The 23,673-nt window shown below is 42.0% G+C and overlaps 1 long non-coding RNA gene across 1 annotated transcript; it reads left to right on the top strand.

The window, feature by feature from the left end:
• Window positions 1-8,038: 8,038 nt before the first annotated feature.
• LOC308461125 lies at window positions 8,039-23,461 on the top strand. The gene is made up of 4 exons (XR_013978809.1): window positions 8,039-8,286; window positions 8,489-8,716; window positions 9,824-9,950; window positions 23,271-23,461. It is a non-coding gene; the product is annotated as an uncharacterized lncRNA (long non-coding RNA).
• Window positions 23,462-23,673: the final 212 nt, after the last annotated feature.

Below are 23,673 nucleotides of genomic sequence, written 5' to 3' on the forward strand. Positions count from 1 at the left end.
GTCTCTAATACCTAACATACCCCTAGTGGATCAATATCATCCGAGCGATGGAGCCTTATTCTACACCCCACTCTTATTTGCACCAGTGGTCATCAATCTGTGGCCCTCCAGATGTTGCTGAATTGCAGCTCCCACCAGCTTACAACAGTACATTGCTATCACGGATGATGGAAGCTGTAGACCAAAAACATCTGGACGGCATAACAGTGCCTATCAGTGCCTTACACTGGGGTGCCTTGAATGATGGTCAGGGGTACCGCAGACAACACTGGCCTCTATTCCTCTTTCCTTCCCTCCCTCCTCTCATGCCCTCTTGTGACTCGGTCTCCGAAAAGTTTCCAGAGCCTTGGCTACATGCTCTCCAGATGAATGGTGTCTCTGGGACTGGCCAGGGGGTGCTTCACAGCAGTAGGGCTGTTAGGAGGTACCCCTGTTTGGGGTAAGGGGGCAGCTCAGAAACCAGGGTCAGCAGCATCAGCTTCCTGGAGGATTCCCAAGGAGAGGGCAGAGGAGAGGAGGCTGAGGGAAAACACCACAAGGGTGGGTGTTTAAAAAAAAGGTGGGAGGCTGCCAGCTCTGCAGGCAAGGGGTAATATAACTGGGGTCCTGAGCCTCACAGGGGTACCACAGAAAGAATGTAGTTGGAGAAGCGACCCATGGACTCAAAAGCCTCTTGTCAGGCTGCCAGAAAAGCCCTTCCATTTGTGGTTCAATGCTGTAAGCAGAAAAAGTCGGGGCTTGAGAGTAATCAGCTTCATAGCCCAGTAACCAAGGAGGCATCGCATGGCACATCCATGAGCTAAGCAGGTCAGTTGCAGAAATTAAATTCCGGCCCCTTTCAGAATAATTTTTTATTAACCGACCAATCACATCAAATCAAACCAGATTACATAAATTCCAAATTACACAGCCGAATTTTAAATTTTTGTTGGGGGTACCCATATTTCAAGTTCCGAAGGGGATCCAATCAACTTCTTGCTTCTTGCTGCTGTTTTAATGTCCACAAATCTAACCATATGATGTTCACTGTACTATCCAGTCCTTTCTTATTGTTTTTCCACATCTCTTGTTGTTATTTTCATATATTTCTCCTTTCTCCTTGTGACCTCTGATAGTCTCCACAAGCTGGTTAAAACAGTTTGTAATCCTGAATGGATATTATTATTTTTTTATCCAGTAGCCATATCCAGACGTTTTCCATACATCAAAACAGTCTTAGCATCATTAATCTTCACCAGTCTGCCTCCTTTCACAAACCTCTGAGGAGATTCACCAGGAATGCAGTCTGAAAACAAGTCCGTCCTCCCCCCGGCTATAAATCCTTTGGCAAGATGGCGACTCTGAATTAATTGCTGCGCCATTCCAAAAGCTCTTATTGCTTCTCGATCTCCATAAAGCATACTTTTGGTTAAAGTATATCTCCACACAGACCTTAATCATCCTGTTTGGGTCAGTTAAACCGACGGTTCTAATGAGGAGGGGCTCTTGGTAAATCACATAGAAGGAAAGTAAAAAAGGTCCCCCCCCCCTTTCAGTCCCGTTGCCGACATACCCAGCCTTTGGTGTATCTTCATCGTAAAATATTCCTGTTTCTCCAACCCGTCGTCTTCTTTCGCAGAGGTCCCTTAAATTAGCAGACTTCACTCCCCTTCTTCACTTGAAATATGTGCATTTGCTTCTTTTGTAATTAAATATTCCAAATTGCTGCAGCTAGTGTGCGATCAGAGACAGTGCCCAGGAGAGCCGAGGTCCACACGGGGGCATTCTGCTTAGTGCCCTCACCCCCTTCTTTCGAATTTCAGGGTGATTTATGGGCACATCAGGCAAGGGCAGTGTTCCCCATTCCCTTGGGGCAACAAGGGAGGATGCCTACTCCCATAACAGCCTCTTAATTACCCCGTGTGGGTCAGAGAGATGGTATTGTCGGACATCTTCCAATGCGCCCCTAGTGGTCCCCTAAATTCCTCCCCCTTTGATCCCCTATTTATACCTCCATTCTTAATTGTTCCAGCCTTTTCTGAACACTTTGTTCCTGCACTGAGAATGGGGAAGGGGAAGGAGATGGATCAGTTCTGTATGGCAGAGCAGGAGACCCTCTACTCCTTCTCTATCAGTGTCTGTGGCTACCTCAATTATCTCCCTTTCACCTTCACTCTCCAGTGGTGATTCCTCTCTGTCCCACCATTTTGAACCTGGTTCAAAGTCCCCTTCCTCCTAAGGTGCCTCCTGGGTTACTGGCTGCCACTACTCTTCCTCATCCAGCCAGGCCCTGACATTGTCTTAGATATTCCTAAACATGTCACTCAGCTTCAAACAGTATATACATGTTCTTTCAAAAGTAGCTGGACTGGGTCCAGGGTCTCTATATCCTGATATGGTTTGGGCCATTTCCATCATTGTTTCCAAGATCTAGCAACTGGAATCAATATTACATATGTCAGAGAGTGTCAGGGCCAATAGCAGTAGGAAATTAGACAAATGGGGAAAGGATGCAGTTGGCTCACCTATAAACACATTTTGATAGAGAAGTTTTTAGGTGAAATATGGATGCCTGTCTACAGGTAGAGTGTTTTTCTTTTTCTTGGCTTGTTTTTAGTTCTGGATGTCCTGTAATAGCAAGCAGATAGGACAAGATGACCTTGGAGGCTTCTTCCTAACCTTTGATTCTGCAATGTGACAAATATGTTTACTTTGGCCGTTCTCCTACTGGTGATGCAACACAGAGTTCAACAACATTGCAAAAGTAATTATCTTCTCTATAATTATTAAAATTATGGTAATCAATTCACCTGGAAAAGCTCCAGAGGGCTGAATGGGAAATAAGAAAAAATAATTTAATCTGAAATGATTAAAAGCACCCTGGTGTTCCATAGAGAGCTAAGGTAAGCTAAGGAGAGGTGAGGCCAGCTTTTGCTTTTCATTGTATTGGTTAGTTTTCAAAACATAGCATTCAATGACTTTTTTGTGGCAGTGTTGAAGTTAATGAGCAGGTGGATACCTGCCCCATTAACTACAGAATTGGCAGAGTCAGTGGTCACAAAATACATCCTGTTCAAGTTAGGCTGATGATAGTAACAATATTGTAGACATGTAAAGGAGATTCCATGTGTAGAAGGATAGTCGTGATCAGGATGTTGTTGTTGCTGCTGCTTCTCCTGCTGCTTCCCAATATGGTGCCCAAAGTGACCACTGTCGTTTACAGCAGAAATAATCCTGTGCATATTCCACATGAATGGTATGAACAAGGTGACCTTATCATCGGTGGGATAATGTCTCATATCTATTACCTATTGCCCAGCATCTCCTTCCATGAACACCCATCTCGGGCCTTTATTAACAGCCCAGTGTAAGTAAAGGGCTCTTAAGATCATTTCATTTATTCTTTCTACAATTATATCTGGCTATAAAGCACTTGGTTTGCTTTGAAACCCAATGCAAGATTAAAGCCAATAATAAGATTTTATAAGACTATTTTATAACCTGCTTCAAGATACATGGTATCTCTCTATCCTCCAATGAAGCAAAGATTGCTTGCTAGACCTCAGTAGTCACAAGGGTGATGTTTAAGATCTGCGAACAGTGAGCACACATTGGACACAGAGCCATTGGAGTGCTGTCCCCAAACCTGGTAAGCAAGGCACTTGGCTTTGGGAAGGAGTCATGTGCTCTGACGAGGTCCTGGAGTCCTCCTGCTTCCTTCCCAAAGCCTAGTTAGCACTTCCCCAGCTTTGGGAACCGGGGGGAGGGGGGCTTTTGGATCCTACCCAAGCAAGCCTTGTGCCTCCTTCCTTAAGCCTGGCACAGCTTTACCCACCTTTAGGAAGGGCCAAGTGGGAGCAAAATTTTGGCCTTGCCCAGGGTGCCATAGTACCAAAGTCTGCACTGCCAGTCAATCCCATATAGCTATATCTAAATTTCTTTATTTTCATTTCATACCAGTTAGTTTTGCTAGGGACAACAACTGACAAAAGGGGTTTAGTAATGATGTCAATAACGGTGCATATTGCTAGTGATAAAAAGCGGCATGGTTGAAAAAACAAGTGGAAATCACTTCTCAATCTATGTGTTCAGAAAAATAAAAAAATCTGTTTTGGATGGAAGAGAGATCCAAACATTAGCTCTAAAGACAGAAAACAATTTCTATATTTCCAACACAATTTAATTGAGGCAGTTGTATCCCTCAGATCTAGGTGTTGTGCACTGTTTAATTGCCCATAAAATAATAAGACACTTTATTTGCAGAGTGACGACCAAGTCCTACCAACACCTCCTTGCCTTGGTGTTTGCTGTTGATGAGATCAATGAGAATCCCAAGATCTTGCCCAATGTCACTCTTGGATTCCACATCTATGATAGCTATTCTGATTCAAAGATGGCCTACCGAACCACTCTGGATCTGCTCTTTAAATCACATCACTTTGTCCCCAACTACAAATGTGGCACTCAGAAAAATGTAGTAGGAGTCATTGGGGGACTTAGCTCTGAAACCTCCTCATCCATGGCAGATGTCTTAGGTCTTTACAAGATTCCACAGGTAGAATATGGGTTTTGAAAAATTGTTATTTCATATTATAATTCACTCTTTTCTCCTTCCAATAGGAATCTGTTGATACATCAATATGAAGTGGTAAAATGGAGAAGGGAAATGGGTTGCCATATATGGATAAATTTGGGGGGGTATAATATTAGTACTCAACAACGTACATGAAATGATCCAGGTTCTATAGAATGTGTGTACAGTATATTTAATGGAAAATTATTCGAATATTCCAGTTTGATAAATGGGGCATCTTGATCGGTTCACATCACATCATTCCTAAAAGCAATGCCCTAGCTGCAAGAGAGGTATACCAGTCCCAATTCATAGTGATGAAGCTTGCTTTTTAAAAAAAGGTAAAGGTAGAGGACCCCTGACAGTTAAGTCCAGTCACAGACGACTCTGGGGTTGCGGCGCTCATCTTGCTTTACAGGCCGAGGGAGCCAGCGTTTGTCCACAGACAGTTTTTCCGGGTCATGTGGCCACCATGACTAAGCCGCTTCTGGCGAAACCAGAGCAGTGCACGGAAACACCGTTTACCTTCCCACTGGAGCAGGACCTATTTATCTACTTGCACTTTTTGGCATGCTTTCAAACTGCTGGGTTGGCAGGAGCTGGGACCAAACAACTGGAGCTCACCCCATCGTGGGGATTCGAACCACCGGCCTTCTGATCGGCAAGCCCAAGGGGCTCAGTGGTTTAGACCAAAGTGCCACCCATGTCCCCCTGAAGCTGGCTTACAAAGCCATAAATAACTTGAGACAACAATGTCTCTCACCCTAGGAATCATAAGATCCCCTCCCTGTATATGTATGATGATGTTTAGTACTGTCCATTTTCAGAGGCTAATCGAAAACAAATTTCTTGTTATTTTTGAGGCCTTTGGGGAGGGGTATAGTGTTACCATATGGTGTTCGTCTGCTGCATTACTAGACTTTGTATTAGTTGCCTTAATTTTTGCTGGTATTTTACTTTTATAGGATATGGTTTACTGTGGTCAAAAAAATTAAAATGTACAATATGCAGGATACGTACAGGATTTCCAGGAGATCCTCCCACAAGAGTTCTTAGTACAAATGCCATCAACCTCTCTCTACTATTGTTTTAAAGATTATAGACAAAAAGATCCTGATCAATAGCTTGTATTTCTCCTGGTCCGCTTTAGAGTATTATTGAAGACAGTGCAAGGATAAAAGCTCTCCTGTTCCTGGAGAGAATCTGTGTGTACAAGTATGCAGCTGTGATGACTCCCATAATAATAGGAATTAATATCTACAGAATTTAATGAGAAATATTGTTTGTTTGGTTTTTGAGAAATATATTTTCTATGTAAATGGGGGTTCGCCATGGCGAAGATTAGTAAGTATGGGATATACAGGATTTATACTCAGATAAATGTGTGTGTTTTGAATTTTTGTTTTCACATGGAAAGGTTTGACTTTTTCCTTTTCAGATTTCATATGGTTCATTTGAACCAGCCACAAATGATCAAATCAAACGTGGTTTCTTCTACCGCATGGTCCCCAATGAAGATCTTCAGTACAAGGGAATTATCCAGTTACTTCTGCATTTCGGATGGAAATGGGTCGGGCTCATCACTCCAAAGAATGAAGCTGGAGAACATTTCTTGCAGATCATTGAACCAATGCTTTTCCAGAATGGAATCTGTTCAGAATTCACAGATAAAAATGAAGAACTTCCGCACTTCACTGGTAACATACTGGATATGCTGGATGACACAGGGATTTTGACCCCAGCTTTCATATCAAGCAAAGCAAATGTGGTTGTTATATATGGAGAATCTATTTTGTGGGTAACTATTGCTATAGAGGCAAGGAATATGATTCAGCTGCTATTGCCTCCATCTAAGAGGAAGCAACATGTAGGAAAAGTATGGATTACAACAGCCCAAATTGATTTCTCATTAGCTTTTTTTAAAAAACCTATTGAAATAAATATACAAATATGCCATGGTGCGTTCTCCTTTGCCATTCACTCCAAGGACAGTCAAGACTTCTCAGACTTTCTGAGGAATGTAAAGCCTTCCTGGGCAGATGCGGATGGTTTTACCAACGATTTCTGGGAACAAGCATTCATGTGTTCACTTTCAAATTCCACTGGGTCAGCAGACATATGTACTGGAGAGGAGATGCTGGAGAGCCTCCCTGCACCATATTTTGAAATGAGCATGACCGGTCACAGCTACAGTATCTATAATGCTGTCTATGCTCTGGCACACGCCTTACATATTAGGTACTCCTCTGAAGCCATCAGCAAAAGGACAAAGGGTGGAGACAGACTCTCTTCTCAGAATGTAGAGCCTTGGCAGGTAGTGTTTCCTCTTATAAAGTGTTCACCTTGCAAAGTATTCAGTGTTGTGTGCTGTACTGATATATAATGTGAGTTGGCATTCATCTATAAGTAAATAATTAATAGTAATAAATACATGAAAGATTAACCTTAAATTATTTTATTTCCTACACTAAACAGACTTTAGATTACACAGACTTTCATAAGTGACAGAATAGCAGCAACTACTTGAAAGGTTAATAATTGTTCTAAAAATACGCTGCTATTTAAACATTTAAAACTGGCACTGTTCCAGTATTTCAACTGGCATTTAATTAGACCAGTGGTTCCTAATTAGCTAATTAGTGAGGATCCACTATTTTTCAAAAGCTAAACCATGGAACCCCTGCTTTTGAAAATTTTGATAACTGTAAGGTAGCAAAGCAATTTTTCGAAGAAAATGTGGGGTAGCCCCAAATAAGCAGAGGATTTTTAGTTTACTAAAAAACAGACCATAAAATTTGTGATTTTACCATGCAAAAATGACAAAGATTTAGTTGGAGCAGAGACCAATTCAATTTTATTAAAGCATAATACAAATGAACAAATTTTGACATTTCTAGCAGCTTCGAAACCTTTATCCATATATCTAGCTCTATCTATCTATCATCTCTCATTGATCATCTATCATCTATCATCTATCTATCTATCTATCTATCTATCTATCTATCTATCTTCTATCTATCATCTATCATCTATCATCTATCTATCATCTGTCATCTATCTATCTATATCATCTATCTATCTATCATCTATCTAAGTAGGAAAGAGGCAGAGGGCCTTCTTGGTAGTGACGCCTTCCCTGGGTAACACCTGCCCTTCAGAGGTCAAGGAGATGATCTGTGGAAGGTTTTCCCTGTGCAATTAACAAGAAAAGTGAATACCCCAGCAGGGGATGGTACTGCAGACCCCCTGGGTGTGTTCCGTGGAAACTCTGGGGTCCCCAGACCTCTAATAGTGAACCACTGAATTAGACAACTTGTTGTATGAGGTTAATGGCATCAATTGGCCAAGTGGAATGTATCTCAAGCTGTCAAAAATGACACTTGGGGCCACCTGCACCATGTTCCTCCCCACATTGTGGGTGTCCCATGAACATGTGTGATGTCACATGCTCCATGTGATGTCACACACTGGGAGGAGCCCCAGCTGCCCCCTCCGGGCTTTTCAGAGGCCTTTTTAGGGTATCTCCTAGTGGCCTTCAGAGTCTATAAGGGGCTTCATCACCCCTTCCCACTGCTCCATAGGAGCCCACTGCTGTAGCAGGCGGGCCCACCAGAGCCCTTCTGGCTGCAGAATATTGAGGGGGGTCTGACCCCCTCAATGAACAATTTGTGGGTGCATGGGCATATGCCTATCCGCATATAAGACGAGCATCGTCTTATACATGGAGAAATACGGTACCTTCTGTTTAAATACTTTTTAGCTTTCCAAACCATTTTACAGATTTTAAATGACAGTACCCTACTTATGCTCGTCTACGATGGTAATAAAAAAAGATTGCTTGAAGTGGATAACTCTTGTAGAAAAATAACTTAAATCCTTCTGGGATTTAAGAATATTACAACATTTTCTAGGCCTTCTGATTCTCTTTCCACCTAGATCCACTCATTGCTGCAAAGGATCTCATTCAACAACAGTGCTGGGGATGAAATCACATTAAATGAACATGGAGAAATAGCAGCTGGCTTTGATATTGCAAACCTGGTCACTTTCCCAAATAATTCCTATGTCAGGGTCAAAGTCGGAAAGCTGGATCCTCAGGCCCCTCCTGGCAAAGAACTCATCATTAATGGGAACGGAATCCAATGGCACAGTCTCTTCACTCAGGTAAGGAAATCACTGTGGCGGGAGGTGCTGCCCAACTGCTGCTGCCACTACTAATAATGCTGCTACTAATAATTTTATTAATAACAAATGAACCACAAAATCAAAAAGAGCAATATGCACAGAAGACATGTCACACCAAGAAGGACCAATGGCCATCAGACTGTGTTGTCCAACATGCTTGTTGGTCCAAGGCGGTTTTCCAGTTAGTAGCATTAGACAGATTGCTAACATTGTAATCTTCTGGTGCCTCTTGTAACTCTAGTGTCGAGTTGGAATGCTAGAAGCCGGGATGTACGTAATTGTGTGTCAGGTTGGCTCCTGCCACAGGCCCAGGCCCAGGGGGAGCCCCCCCAAACCATGCCTTGCTCGGAGTGGTTACTAGCCTGGCTGCTCATCCATAGATTCTATCGGCTGTGGGCAAGGCATGCAGGCTCCTCTCAAAGCCTCGTGTTTCTGATTTATTCAATCCAAGGCTTGTCTTGCCTACAAAATCATATGTATTTTTTAAAAAAGGTCATTGGAAAAATGTTGGAAATGTGTCTTTCTGAAAAAGTCGCAACTTATTTTATGTACACATTTTATTGTAGTTCCCTGCTTTTTATGAAGTTGGTTTTCTAAAACCAGTCCACCACAACCCCAATACATTTTCCATCAGTGTTCCTACATTTTCTGTCCACCATCTTCGCTGCCTCTCTTTTTTCCAATGGTATAAGTGATAGGGCTGTCCAAATAGGAGCAAAACCACAGTAATTCACTACCTCCAAATCCCAACTCCTTGAAGCTCACTAAGGGGACATCAAGTGAAATTACAGCAGCAAAGAGCAGGAGGCTGTAGTACCATAAAAAGAAATAACCAGTAGTGTATTAGATCAAATTATCTGATGGTTGTAGCAATGGTCAATCTAGATATGAACATTGTAATCTTCTTGTGTTTATATGATGCTTAGAACTATAACTTTTTCTCCCACTGTGTATGTGTTGCTTTGGCACATAGAAAACCTATAGTTAACATTTCTGGCCCTCCTACTTACTGGTAGATCACCTGATGTTACATGAATCCCCTAAAACATTTTCTTAATATTAACTTCTTCGTGTCTCTTTGGATAGGTGCCACCCCTTTCATTGTGTAATGCCAACTGCCTTCCCGGTTATGAGAAGAAAAAGAAGGAGGGGAAGAAGTTCTGTTGTTATGATTGTGATCCATGTCCTCCTGGGATGTTCTCAAATGAGAAGGGTGAGAGATGCCATATCACCATTTACAAGCTATTATAGTAAATTCTGAGCAAATTGGCAATGAGGTTTGCACTGTACGGTCTCAATTAATATTGTTTATTAACAATACAGTGGTACCTTGGGTTACATACGCTTCAGGTTACATAAGCTTCAGGTAACCCAGAAATAGTACCTTGGGTTAAGAACTTTGCTTCAGGACGAGAACAGAAATTGTGCTCCAGCGCCGTGGCAGCAGCAGCAGGAGGCCTCATTAGCTAAAGTGGTGCTTCAAGTTAAGAACAGTTTCAGGTTAAGAACGGACCTCCGGAACGAATTAAGTACTTAACCCAAGGTACCACTGTAGTAGAATAATCTCCCTTCTGTCTCTGTAAAAGCTGCCACTATGAAGAAATTATCTTAACCTTCAAGAGAGTATACCATGAAGATGTGACCGTAATCTGTAATGTAAAGATTTTCCATCAGTGTACCTACATACATTGATATTCTAAACATTACAAGTAAAGGTAAAGGGACCCCTGACCATTAGGTCCAGTCGTGGCCGACTCTGGGGTTGCAGCGCTCATCTCACTTTATTGGCCGAGGGAGCCGGCGTACAGCTTCAGGGTCATGTGTCCAGCATGACTCTGGCGAACCAGAGCAGCGCATGGAAACGCCCTTTACCTTCCCGCCGAAGGAGTACCTATTTATCTACTTGCACTTTGACGTGCTTTCGAACTGCTAGGTTGGCAGGAGCAGGGACCGAACAACAGGAGTTCACCCCATCACGGGGATTCGAACTGCCGACATTCTGATCGGCAAGTCCTAAGCTCTGTGGTTTAACCCACAGCGCCACCCACGTCCCATTCTAAACATTACTGCATACAATATTCTCTAATTTTTAAAAATATATATATTTTTATTAAAGTTTTCTTGGTTTACAAAGGTATATGCAGTGTCTCTTTTTTTCAAGTTACATTTTCCATAGGTCAGTTCATTTGTTGAGACATTAGGGTTACATTAGGAAGAGAAAAGGGGGGAAGAGGTGGAGGGGGCCATGGTGCGTGGGGGTGGGGTCGGGAGGCGATATTTCTATTTTGCTTAATGTATGTGTGGGGTTTTGTGTCAGCGTAGATTGTGCAGGTGCTCTTTGCTATTCGCATGTGTTCCTTTGGTGGTGAGAGAGATTGGGGTTGGCCTAGGGTGCAGTTGCTTGCTTGTGGTTGCTTGTGGTGAACTTTGTTTTCATGTGTGAATGGGAGTAGGTGGGTGTTTTGGATCAGGTAACCATATTGATTCATATGCTGTTGGTGGATTCTTGTCATTGTCTTGTTGGGCTGTGTATGTGATAAAGGGGAGCCATACCGGAGTGAAGGTATCTTCTTCTATTTGTCATCATGTCACTTTCAGTTTATTGGTTAATTTTTCTAGTAGCGCTGTTTCCCATACTATTTGGTACAATTGGTCCATGCTTACTCCTGACAGGTCTTTCCAGTGTCTGACTATGATGTTTGTGGTTGCTGAGAGTAGGTGGGTTATGAGTTCTTTGTGATGCGAGTGGGCATTGCTGTCTTGGAATATGATTAGTAGGGCCAGTTCTGGGGTGATTTCTAATACTTGCTTAGTTATTTTACATTTCTTGTATGGCTGTTGTCCAGAATAGTTGGATTTTGGGGCATTCCCAACACATGTGTAGGTATGTGCCTGTGGAGGTGCACCCTCTCCAGCATTTTGGTGAGGTTCCTGGGTGTATTAGCACTAGTTTCCTTGTTGTTAGGTAATATTCTCTAATGTTTAATGCAGTTTCTCATTGATGGTGGCTCACTGCTGTGCTGCCACATTTTAATAACACATTTTAATGATATACACCATGAGTGTAGATCCGCCCGCTCTGTTTTAATGCAAAAAGACATAAAAATTGTACATGCATTCTGCCCTGGAAGAAACCAAGGTTTTTAGGGGAGGGAGGATGGAAAAGAATTGGAGTCTTTATTCTAAGAACTGTTGAATGGTTTCTTTAAATGTAAAGGTTCATCATTGTTCCACTCCATGTGTATGTCTTTAAGGGGCCAGAGCAAGGGCCAGAGCAAGATAACGAGACCCAGCTTTACAGCTGTGAAACATAGCAGGTGCTGCTGAGTTGTATTTGATTAAGGTGTGTCAGCATCTGGGTGTATTATATAAGGAGCAGCACCTAGCTCTCCCATTACCCTGGGGGATGGGTTGGTGGTTGGGTCTGGTTTGTTGATGTATTTAGTGTAAAAGGAGTTTTTGTTTTTGTAATTAAAACCTTGTTTAAGTACTTTTTGAGTCCCTTTTTAATGCATGGTCTCCCCAGGAAGCTCTCTGCAGCGCTACCATACTGCAAAAAGCCAACATCTTTGGTTATGGGCCCAGCTGCTGAGTGAATGACTGCATATTTTTGGACTCTAAGAAAGGTTTGAAAACTCCTTCTCCTGTTAGCGTAGTTTTTGTGGGTCTGGAAGATATCCAGAATGGTTGACCGGGTTCCTGAAGCTGAGAAGGCTCTGGTCTTCCCACAGCTAACAGATGAGAACTATAGTTTATGGTCTTTTCGGGTGGAGGCGCTTTTGACCTCTAGAGAAGTATGGACCTATGTAACTGATGACCCTCCTAACCCTGTAACTAATGCTTGGTCGAAAGGAGATGCAAAAGCTAGGGCGATAATTAATTTGGCAGTCAGTGACCAGCAAGTAGTCTATATAAGAAATAAGAAAACTGCCAAAGAAATGTGGGACAGTCTTGCAGCAGTGCATGTTAGAAAAGAGTCAGCGTCTGCATTGACGTTTTTCAAGCAGTTGTACCAGACGAAGTTGCAGCCTGGTGGTGATTTGGCAGCACACTTAAGACGTCTGGAGGCGATACGCGGCGAATTAATTCGAAGGGACATGGAGATACCTGATATTCAGTATATTTTTATCATTCTATGTTCTCTTAATGAGGACTTTGATGGTATAGCTAGCCAGATATCTGCCGTTCCACCAGCACAATTAACTGTGGAAGGGGTAACGGCAAGATTAATGGGCGAGTTGGATAGAAGGGAGGCTTGTGCCATAAGCACTCCTGTTTCCAGAAAGAATGAGGAACACCATATGCAAACCTGTGGTGATACAACTGCATTTAAAGCTGCAAAGCGTTGTTGGTTCTGCAATAAGCAAGGACATTTTGCAAGGGACTGCAGATCCAAAAGAAAGCAAAGTACTCCCAAGCCTGTTTCTGTTCGTCAATCGCGGTCGTCAGCCCAGCAGCCGACATCGTACCGTAAAGACAGAAACGAGCCGCGAGCTTTTCATGCTCGGACAACAGATCGTAAAAGAATTAAAGATGCCAAGTGGAAGTCTTTTGTTATCGACTCAGGAGCATCTCAGCACGTTTGCAACGATTGAAGCTTGTTTATTTCTTTCGAAGAGGAAATTGATAATGTACATTTAGCCAATTCACAAGTCCTGCAGTCGCTTGGCAGGGGTACGGTTAAACTTGACTCTTTAAACATTACAATAGCGAACTGCATTTACTGCCCATCAATGGACAATTTATTGTCAGTAAGGTGTTTTGCCCGTCAAGGCATAACTGTGCGTTTCATAAAGTCTATGTGTGAGTTTTTCGATGGGAACAAACGTCTATTGTATGCCCGGGAATCTGATGGTTTATATAGACTGTATTTTCGCACCTACTCACAATCGTCTATAAATTGCAGAGCAGCACAGTCAAGCCAGGGGTTGAGGAATGTAAGGCCACATTCTGGGTGTGTCCACGAGGCGCACAGAATTCTGGGACACCTGAATTTTGCTGATGTAATTAAGACAAAGAATATTGTCTTTTTTTTTTAAAGCAATTTATTAAATTTTACAATAAAAATAGACATGATAAACAATGTAACATCATTCTTAACATATTTTCACATTTTCTTTGGACTTCCTCACATCTCCCGCTCCCATTTTCATCGTTGAAACATTTTGTCAGCAATTTATCATCTTATTTAAAATCTTATATCCCTTCTATATTTCATAATCATATAATTCTCAAAAGGAGCTAAGTTTTCACAGTCTTACTTATTTTCTTAAAAAAAAAGACTTCTAAATTTAGTGGTGCTCAGTTGTTTTAGTCTAGCATCTTATTTAGCATTCACTCAAATTACAATGCTTTTGTAAATAGTTCTTAAATTTCTTCCAGTCCTCCTCAATCCTCTCTTCTCCCAGGTCACGGATTCTGCCAGTCATTTCAGCCAGTTCCATGTAGTCTATCAGTTGTATCTGCCATTCTTCCAGTGTGGGTAGATCTTGAGTTTTCCAGTGTTTTGCGAGAAGTATCCTTGCTGCTGTTGTTGCATACATAAAAAATGTCTGGTCCTTCTTTGCCACCCCTTGGCCGACAATACCCAAAAGGAAAGCCTCTGGTTTCTTAGTGAAGGTATATTTAAATACCTTTTTCAGTTCATTATAAATCATTTCCCAGAACGCCTTCACTTTAGGGCAAGTCCACCAGAGGTGGAAGAACGTTCCCTCGCACTCTTTGCATTTCCAACACTTATTATCAGACAGGTGGTAAATTTTAGCAAGTTTGACTGGGGTCATATACCATCTATAAATCATTTTCATTACATTTTCTTTCAGGGCGTTACATGCAGTAAATTTCAATCCATTACTCCACAACCTCTCCCAGTCCTCAAACATGATATTATGCCCAATGTCCTGTGCCCACCTTATCATAGCCGATTTAACCGTTTCGTCTTGTGTATTCCATTTCAACAGCAAGTTATACATCCTTGAAAGTACCTTAATCTTTGGTTCTAACAATTCTGTTTCTAGTTTCGATTTCTCCACCTGGAACCCTAATTTCTTATCATTTTTAAAAACTTCTTTGATCTGAGCGTAATGTAACCAATCTCGCACTTTGTCTTTCATTTTCTCTAGACTCTGCAATTTCCATTTGTCTCCATCCTTTTCTAGTATTTCCCAATATTTTGGCCATTTAGCCTCCATATTGGGTCTTTTTCGGGCCTTGGCTTCCAAAGGTGAAAGCCACCTTGGTGTTTTATTTTCCAGCAAGTCTTTATATTTTGACCAGACATTAAACAATGATTTTCTGACAATATGGTTCTTAAAGGCCTTGTTTGCTTTAACCTTGTCATACCATAAATATGCATGCCATCCAAAGGTATTGTTAAACCCTTCCAAATCTAACACATCGGTGTCTTCAAGAAGTAGCCAGTCTTTTAGCCAGCAAAACGCTGCGGCTTCGTAATACAACTTTAAGTCTGGCAGGGCAAAGCCCCCTCTTTGTTTTGCATCGGTTAATATCTTAAACTTAATTCTGGGCTTTTTGCCCTGCCAGACAAACTTGGAAATGTCTCTCTGCCACTTCTGAAAGCACTCCGTTTTGTCCAAAACCTGAAGTGTTTGAAATAAGAACAACATCCTTGGCAATACATTCATCTTAATAGCAGCAATTCGGCCTAACAAAGAAAGTTTCAATTTTGACCAACTATCTAAGTCTCTCTTAATTTCTGTCCAACATTTTTCATAATTATCCTTAAATAGACTTAGATTTTTTGCTGTTATGTTTACCCCTAGGTATTTTACTTTTTTCACCACATTAAGTTCCATCTCATTCTGAAACCGTTCTGACTCTGTATTAGTCAAGTTTTTCCCCAAAACCTTGGTTTTCTGTTTATTTAATTTAAATCCAGCCACCCGACCAAAGTCATTAATCAGTTGTAATACTCTTTTCGTACTGGGCTCTGGCTTCTGCAAGGTCAAAACCAGGTCATCTGCAAAAGCTTTTAATTTATATTGTTTCTGGCCGACCTGAATTCCTTCCACCAACTGATCCCTTCTAATCATGTTCAATAGCACTTCCAGAACCGAAATAAATAACAAAGGGGAGATAGGGCAACCTTGTCGTGTCCCTTTTTCAATTTTAAACTCTTCCGTAACCACATTATTAACTATCAGTTTAGCTTTCTGTTCTGAATATATCGCCTCAATCCCATTCTCAAAACCCCGTCCCACTCCCATCTCTTTTAAATTTCCCATCATAAATTTCCAGGAGATATTGTCAAAGGCCTTCTCCGCATCTATAAAAATTAAAACTGCTTTTGTATTTATATCTGTTTGCAAAAGTTCCAAAATGTCAATAATGTTCCTTGTATTAGCAAACAGATGTCTTCCTGGGAGAAAGCCAGCCTGGTCCTTATGAATTACTTCATTTAAAACTTTTTTAAATCTATTTGCCAAAATGTCTGCAAATATTTTGTAATCCACATTTAAGAGAGAGATGGGACGGTAGTTCTTAAGTTGTGTCTTTTCAGCTTCCGACTTTGGTATTAATGTGATAAACGCTTCCTTCCACGACTCCGGTGCCCTCCTCCCCTCCATAATTTCATTGCTGACCTCCATCAAAGGTTGTATCAAGTAGTCTTTCAATGTCTTATAGTACTTGGAGGTCAGCCCATCTGGTCCTGGAGATTTGCCAAGTTGCATGTTCTGGATAGCTTGTTCGATCTCCTGTCGTGTTATTTTAGAATTCAGGATTGTTCTATTTTCTTGTGACAATTTAGATAATCCGTTTTTTGCCAAAAATTGTTTAATCTCAACATCATCTTGCGGCCCTTGGGTGTATAGTTTTTTGAAGTATCTCTGGAAACACTTTCTAATGTCCACTGGATTCTGAATGTTTTTTCCATCAACCTCTAAGTTTGTAACAGTATTTAATCTTTGTCTTCTCTTCAACTGCCAAGCTAGCAGTTTTCCACATTTATTCGCCGACTCAAACGTTTTTTGTTTCATTAATTTAACCTTCCATTCAATTTCCTGATTTATCAATTTAGAATATTGTGTTTGATAGAGTTTAATTTCTCTCAGAGTTAGCTGTGACTTCGGATTCACTCTTAGTTTCTTCTCTAATTCTTTTATTTTATCCAAGATCTTATCTTTTTTCTCATTTTGTGTTCTTTTCTTCACTGCATTCTGTTGTATCAAGAATCCCCTCATTACAGCTTTGCTTGCGTCCCAGATTATTCTTTTTTCCACCATGTTATTCATGTTTATCTCAAAATAATCCTTCAAAACTTTTTGGGCCTTCTTGGTAATTTCCTGATCTCTAAACAAATTGTCATTCATCTTCCATCTAAAGGATCCAGTTGGTAATAGTGTCATATCCATCTTTACTGCATTATGGTCGGAGCAGGTCTTTGGGCAGATTTCCACTTTTCTGACCTTAGGTGCCAGGCCTCTAGAAATCCATATTTGGTCGATTCTTGTCCAGGTCAGTTGGGCTTCAGAAAAGAATGTTCCCTCTCTTCCTAGTGGGTTCTTTGTCCTCCAAATGTCAATCAAATCCATATTGTCAGTCATTTCAAAAAAGGTTTTAGGTAGTCTGCCGTCTTTTGTAACATTTTGACTTTGTGACTTGTCCATGTTAGTTGATACGACCCCATTCATATCTCCCATCATTATGATGTTGTTGTAGTCTAGATAGTCCAGCATTGTCTCCTGCAACTTCTTGTAAAATTCCGATTTCCCTTCATTAGGTGCATAGATTCCTAATATCAGCAGTTTCTCTCCTTGATATTGTATCTCAATAGCCAAAATTCTTCCATGTTCATCTTTAAATAGGAATTTAGGTGACAGGCTCTCTTTTGCATATATCACCACGCCTCTCTTCTTAACTTTGTCCGACGATACAAATTCCTGGCCCAATCTTTTATTTATTAACACTTTTCTGTGGAGCCTCGTCACATGTGTTTCTTGTAAACAAATAATGTCCAATTGTTCTTTTTTTAATATATGAAATATTTTCTTCCTTTTTTCCGGAATGTTACAACCATTAATATTCCAGCTCAACAATTGCAGAGACATCCTGATCTATCTGGTTATTTTTCAAGGGGTGGTATCTTCTCAGGGTCTTCAGGTTCCACAGATGCTGATGTTGGTATTGGCGTTGCCTCAGGCCCAGAAGGTAGTTCAATTCTTTTTTGAAGGTCCTCTCCGTGTGTAGACAGGAATTTGTCTCTCTCTTCCAGTGTTCTCACTTTGACCTTTCTCCCTCTAAAGGTAAAAGATAATCCTTGAGGAAATTCCCACCTGAATGGAATTGCGTTGCTCCTTAGTAGTTTAACAAGTTCAGAATAGGCGGTTCTAAGGTCAAGCAGTAGTCTTGGGATATCTTTATAAATTTCAATTCTTCTATCCAACACCTCCAGTGATTTTACAAAGTGTAGTCCCAAAATCTTATCCCTTTCCTCCTTTGATCTCAATGTTATCAAACAGTCTCTGGGCCTCTCCTTCTTTATGAATCTTCCAAGTCTGAAAGCTGACACAATTTTAAAGTCCTTTTCTTCCAAGTTCCAGAACTTGGAGAATTCTTTGGTCAAAAACTCAGTTAGATTTCCTTCTTCTGCCTCTTGTAGTGATCTAATCCTTAAGTTGTTCTCACGGTTTCGCAGTTCTATCATCGAGAGATAAATCTGGTGTTCCCCAACTTGTTTAGTGAGTGGTCTTACCTCTTGCTCTAAATTTTCAAATCTTTGTCTGGTGTCCTCAGTCAATTTCCGATTTTCTGCTGAGGCCTCCGTTAGCTGTCCAATTGCTTGTGCATTCTGTGCCACTTGTGTGGTTAATTTATTTAGACATTCTGTATTTTTATCAATCTTTGCTGATTGCGCATCTGCTTTCTTGTCCAAAGCTTCCAATTTTTCAAAGATTTTGTCTAGTACAGAAGCAGATGCTCCTGAGGCCATATCTTCCAGTTGTAACTGCTCTGCTTCGCCCTCACCCTCCACTTCTGAGGGCAAAGTAGGCACAGATGATCTGCGTGTCTGTGAAGCTGAGGTTAGAGTTGTTAGAGTTGTTTGTTTAGCTCTCCCTCTTTTTCTTGTGCCACTCATTCCAACGTTATCTGTCAGTCAAGGTCACACTGAGTTGTTCCCATGGGAATGGAAAGGTCCAGAGCAAGCAAACAGCAAAGGAATCGAAAGTAAAAAGTGTATGTAAAATCACTGTTATAATCCAATCCTCTAGAGGGAGCTTAATCTGTCTTTCAGAGTCTAATTTAATGTCCAAGAACCTTCAAATACAAATGTTTAGCAGAGTTTATAAATGGTCACCTTGTTGCAGACAGTGCTTATTTATCTCCAAAAAGAATGTTTCAAATTTAAAAGGTCTCAATACCCTCAGATTGTTTCAAGTTCCAATATACAGTATCCAAATCTGCAGTACTGACAGCTCCCTTAGTACTCAGGCAGCTCCTGACTCTGGGTTTCACCTTTTAATTTGTAATCCAATAAGAGGAGGAAAGTCAAGTGCAAATAGAAATCCCAAATCTTTAACTTAAAGTCTTTACTTTAAAATGCAAGTTCAAATAGATGCTTAGATCTGTAAAACTTAAAGTCTCTTTCTTTCAGCCTCCACTCCTCCAGCTGATTGCTTTTTTTTCAAGTTCAATGGCTGCGGAAGACGGACTTCCTGCTTCCACGTCTCTCCGCTCACAGCCAAGTTCAAGCCAATTCAAGTTTCCCTTTTAAAATCTCAAATTTCAAGTGATTCAGTCTTTTACTCACAAATTAGTTGCTTTTTCGTCCGGATCCGTAATTTAGCAGGAAAAGGGATCAGCGCTCACCGACAGTAGCAGCGCGGCTTCGCTCCTCAGGCTGTGAAACAGCTCACAGCGCCGCAACCCCCCTCCGTGCTCCGGAGCCCCTTACGGGGTTCCTTCTGCACTTGGAGGGTCGCTCTAGGCGCCCACCGAGCCTCAGGACCCCAGGCTCTTGCCGCCTGGGGTTTTCCGAAGTGGGTCTCCGCTTCGCCGTAGCGGACGACCCGTTGCCTGGGGAGCCTCCTCTCCCGGTTAGAAGAGGACCGCCATTGCCGTTCGCGCCGCCCCCGGAAGATAGGACAAAGAATATTGTCAATGGCCTCAACTTAAAACCATGCAAATTCTTTATGCAGTGTCTATCCTGTTGCAAGAATAAGATTAAGGTTGCACGCAAGGGTAGGTGCTCAGATAGGAAAGTAACTGAGCCATTTGAGCGTGTACATTGTTATTTAGTTGGGCCACTCCCACCATCATTAGGAGGTTCGAAGTACTGGCTTACCCTGATAGACCAGTATAGTAGATATTGTTGGACTTATGCAATAGCTGAGAAGTCCCAAGCATTTGAGAAGTACAAGGTTTTTTGCAACTGGGTAAAAACGCACTTTAACAAACCTATTAAGAACCTATTTTCTGACCGGGGCGGGGAATTTGTTTCTGAGGATTTTTGAGAAATTCCTGGAAGCGCAGGGGACTACTCATGAGTTATCTTGCCCCCGAAGTCCCTGGCAAAATGGGCTTGTTGAAGTTGTGCAGCGTGACTTGCAGGCAGGGGTTAAAACTTATCTGCACGATGCTAATCTGCCCAAAGCGTTTTGGGCTGAAGCACTCAATGCCTTTTGTTATGTTAGAAATCGCAGTTATCATTCTGGTTTAGATGTCACCCCCTATGAGAAGCTGTTTAAAAAACGCCCTAATCTGAAATACCTACGTATTTGGGGTTCAGATGTAATTATGCATTATCCCGCTAAGCAGAAATTAGGTGAACGTAGTGTTCAGGGAAAATTAATGGGCTACCAGCAGGGGGCGTACAGAATTTACATACAAGCAACTGGCAAATTTCATATTACCAGAAGGATGAGACAAACTGTAAATTGGAATGGAGTTGCTGTTTTCCAAGATACTGATGGTATAAATGATACTGAGGAAGAAGAGGAAGAAGCAGCAGCAGCAGGAGGAAATGATGCTTCTGAATTAATGGAACAAGACAAAAAGCCTGTTGAATCTGATTTGTTTGATGATTTAAAGTCACAGGCACCCGAGGGGAGGTTAGATTCTCTTGAGTTTTCTGACCGTGAGCTTAGCCTACAGGCATCTCTTCAGTCTGACAATGATGATTTACAACCTGAAACTAGTAGTTCACTTAGTCCCATTAAGTCTGAGGAGTCTGACTCTCCTTCCGGACTGAGACGTTCAGATAGAAAGAGGCAGAAACCACAACGATTTGCAGATGAACATTTTAATACTGTGTATGCCAATAAGGCGGTTTTTGAGCCAAAAAGCTACAATGATGTTCAGAATTTACCTAAGCACCAAGCTGTAAATTGGTATAAAGCTATGAACTCTGAGATAGCTTCTTTAAAAGAGCATAACACTTGGTCTCTTGTACCACAAACCCCAGATATGAGACTTATTGATTCAAAATGGGTTTATAGAGTTAAAATGAATGACAAAAATGAAGTTGTAAGGTACAAGGCAAGACTAGTTGCTAGGGGCTTTCAACAAATTCCAGGCGAAGATTATGATTTGTGCTATTCACCAAGTGTAAAATATGAAACAGTTAAGCTTTTGTTAAAAGATGCATCAATTTGTGGAAAAGCCCACTACGCAATGTTTCTCTGCTCTTAAGAGAGTGGTAATGTACCTTAAACATACCAAACATTATAGGTTGCTGTCAGGGCTGCCTCAGATCTCAGCTCACAAAAGATCAACGCCAGGTTCTTCTTATATACAAGGACGTTTATTGCAGTTCATAGTAAGTTCCACAACCGAGGCGCGCAGCCCCCACGTCTGTTAACCTTAGACGGTAGAAGTCCCCTCTGAATCGGTCCCTCCCCTACACCAGTTTAATAAGCTAATGCTGCTCCACCTTTTTCTCTCTTTCCTTTTCCGCAGGGTCTTTCTGCCCGCCGGGGTTCCTCCCCTCCTGGATTCTCCTGAAGCGGAATCTCCAGACTGCTCCTCCCCCCTCCTGCGGGCTTTGGGACCTGGCTCCTCCTCCGGGCTCCCTGTTCTTCCACGCGCCTCCTCATTTGAACTTGGCGCGCGCGCCCAACCTCTGACCTTCCTTTTGACAGTTATGCTACTCCCCTCACTGCCCTCCTCCTCTTCCTGGAGAACGGCTTGCTCTGATCCCTCCTCTTTCTCTGTCGCCGGAGCTGCTCCCTCTGACACACTGGAACCTCCCCCCCCCTTCGCTGCGCTCTGGTGGGGAGGCTGGCCCTGATTCCCAGCTGCCGCTTTGGGGTCCCCTGCTGGCCCCCCGCTCCTGACACTTTCCCCCTGGGGCTCCCCTTGCCCTTACCACAGGCGCCCCCTTCTGGGAATCCTCTGATTCGCTGGAGAGACTCATGGAATCCCTTGCGTCATTGCTATCCTCTTCCTCGCTGCCCTGGGATTCCTCTCCATCGCTCTCCATTTCCTGCCTTCCCTGTGCCTCTGTCCCTGTACCCCTGACAGTTGCGGTTTACATCAAGTATTGACAAAGGTTTTGAAATTTTCTGCGATGCATCTCATGCAGTGGAACAAAATAATTGCAGGGGTGTGTCTGGTATAGTGTTTTGTTATAACGGTTGTCCTTTTGAATGGAAGTCCCAGACACAAACCATTATTTGTCTCTCCACAACAGAGAGTGAATTATGTGCATGCGTTCAGGCCACTCGTGATGTAGAATGGTATCTGCAAGTATTTGCAGACCTACAGATGCAAGTAACACTACCAGTAAAAGTTTACCTTGATTCCCAGAGAGGACTTGCTATCCTGTGTTCAGAGACCAATACGCAGCGCACTAGAGTCTTAAGGTTACGTTTACAGTTTGTAAAGAAACTAATTGCTGATGAAATGGTTGTATTTGAATATGTTCCAGGTGACAGTCAAATTGCAGACATTTTTACTAAAGCTCTTCCAAAGGTTACACATGAAAAACATGTACAAAGTATGCTTTATGTTTTTGTTCCACAATGATGAACCGCAGGGGAAATGTTGAATGGTTTCTTTAAATGTAAAGGTTCATCATTGTTCCACTCCATGTGTATGTCTTTAAGGGGCCAGAGCAAGGGCCAGAGCAAGATAACGAGACCCAGCTTTACAGCTGTGAAACATAGCAGGTGCTGCTGAGTTGTATTTGATTAAGGTGTGTCAGCATCTGGGTGTAGTATATAAGGAGCAGCACCTAGCTCTCCCATTACCCTGGGGGATGGGTTGGTGGTTGGGTCTGGTTTGTTGATGTATTTAGTGTAAAAGGAGTTTTTGTTTTTGTAATTAAAACCTTGTTTAAGTACTTTTTGAGTCCCTTTTTAATGCATGGTCTCCCCAGGAAGCTCTCTGCAGCGCTACCATACTGCAAAAAGCTTCCTTGGGAACTTTATCTTCAAAGCTTCTAGGGCACGAGCATTTCGACTAGAAGTTTTGAAACTTATCCTCGTGGAAACACTACGGTAAGGGAACTCATGATTTAAAAAAAAACTCAAGCATATACTGGATTGTTTCCAATTGTCATACTACCTTTTTTCAGGATTGGAAACCTGTGCCAGATGTCTTCCAGAGCAATATCCAAATGAAGAGCAGAATCAGTGCATTCCCAAGAAACCACACGTCCTAGGCTTTGGGGAAACTTTGGCCATTGTTTCAACTTTCTCTGCGCTTTTATTCTCTCTGATCACAGCTATGGTACTTGGCATTTTCATTAAGCACCGGGACACTGCCATTGTCAAAGCCAATAACAGAAGCCTCACTTACATTCTCCTTGTGTCCCTTCTCTTGTGTTTCCTCTGCACTTTGATGTTCATTGGAATGCCTAATAAGACAACCTGCCTTCTCCGACAAACGGCTTTTGGCATTGTCTTCTCTGTGGCCCTCTCCAGCATCTTGGCCAAGACTATTTCAGTGGTTTTGGCATTCATGGCTACCAAGCCAGA

Source organism: Podarcis pityusensis, assembly GCF_964106645.2.
Source record: "Podarcis pityusensis genome assembly, chromosome: 13".
NCBI classification, from domain to species: Eukaryota; Metazoa; Chordata; class Lepidosauria; order Squamata; family Lacertidae; genus Podarcis; species Podarcis pityusensis.